This window comes from Marmota flaviventris, unplaced genomic scaffold (genome assembly GCF_047511675.1).
Source record: "Marmota flaviventris isolate mMarFla1 unplaced genomic scaffold, mMarFla1.hap1 Scaffold_199, whole genome shotgun sequence".
In the NCBI taxonomy this organism is placed as follows: Eukaryota; Metazoa; Chordata; class Mammalia; order Rodentia; family Sciuridae; genus Marmota; species Marmota flaviventris.
The window spans coordinates 97,485-99,104 of NW_027288104.1; positions in this window are offsets into that span (position 1 = coordinate 97,485).

A 1,620-nucleotide genomic window follows, 5' to 3' on the forward strand; every position below is an offset into this window, starting at 1 on the left:
TACTATTGTCTTATGTGTTGTACGTTTGTGTGCACATTTGTGTTTTGTGTTGTATGTCTGTGTGTGCGTATGTCCATAGATCATATATGAGGAGTGCTCATGAAAAAATGGATCCAAATTATTTTTTTTTATTCATGTGATTTAAATGGTTTAATTTAATTTAGGTAAACAACTGTTAAGGATTGTTTTTAAAGGTGGTTAACAGATCTGTTTGTTTACTAATTTAAATTAGGTAAACAACTGTTAAGGATTGTTTTTAAAGGAGGTTAATAGATCTGTTTACTTTCACCTTTCCTTTTCATTATATTTAATAATTCTTTTCAGGATAATGTCTCTTTAGCATCATTGCCAGAATTCCTATCTTCATCCCAGTGCCGGTGAAGACAAAGATAAAACCAAACTACAGCTTCTATGATACCTATCACAGTAAACTTTATAAACTGATGCATCAATGAATATAACTCAACAAGTAATGCTCAATCAAGGAGTTGACTTACTTTGGGAGGAAACGGACATATTGGTAGATTCCTCCGCATTGAACTGCTTGCAGAACTTGCCTGGACTATGTAACTATTGTTTGGTGCAGCGAATTGTGGTAGTGCTGGCATATCTTTGCTCATGGTGTCACCAGTGATGCAATTTTTCCTAAGGAGCTGTCAATTGGCTTGGTGTTGTGGCATTTCTGTATCCTCCTCCCTTCTGCTAGTGATGGTCTAAAATTTGGGGGCCAACAGAGGTGAGGCAAAGAACCTCACCCCCCCACTGGCACCAAGGCCAAATTTGGAGGCCAAAAGAGGTGAGGCAAGAACCTCACCCCCCCACTTGTGCATAGGCCTATCCACAAGTTTAGCTGTATGCTGGACCAGTAGTCAGTGACGGGTATGATCCAATTGCAGTGGTATCAACCTAAGACAGGAGGCTGACGCCTAGAGGTCAGTTTTTCCCATGACGGGTAAGAACCATATGTTGAATTGGACAACCTACCAGGCACGGTCCTTAAGCCACATTGCTTGTCGTTTACTTAATCAGAAGGGGGGAGATGCTGAGAGCCATTGCCAAGTAGGTATGACGCATGGCATGACCCAGGTCATTTGCAGTGATATTGCATGTAAGGTGGCCTTGCTCAAGGACCAGGGCAAATCCAGGTTTAGGGTGTATCCTGCTGGGATTAGGGAGTATCCTGCTCCTTGGGTTTAGGGCGGTTCCAGGTTTAAGGTGTACCCTGCTGGGAATAGGGTGTATCCTGCTGCCTCAGGCACACCTGCTCCTTGAGTTCCCCTTGAGTTCTGGCAGGATTCATAGAGTATTTGGGATTCAGAGCCTGGTGGAGTACGTGGATTTTGCCAGAACGTGGGTTTCCCCAGAACGTGTGTAAAGTGCCGGTGATAGTTCAAGAATAAAGAGTTGCTGTTTGAATCTACAAGGTGTGTGGTGGCTCGTGATTTTGTGCCCAGCCAGACTGCAGCAAATACTAACCCTAAAACTATCTCTAAACGTAAAGCTAATTCTTACATTAGCGATAGCCCAAACCCTAAAACAAAACCTAGCACTAATCTGAGCCTGAACCCTAGCTTTATCCCTAACACTAAGCCAAACCCTAGCTCTAAACCTATTTCTTAC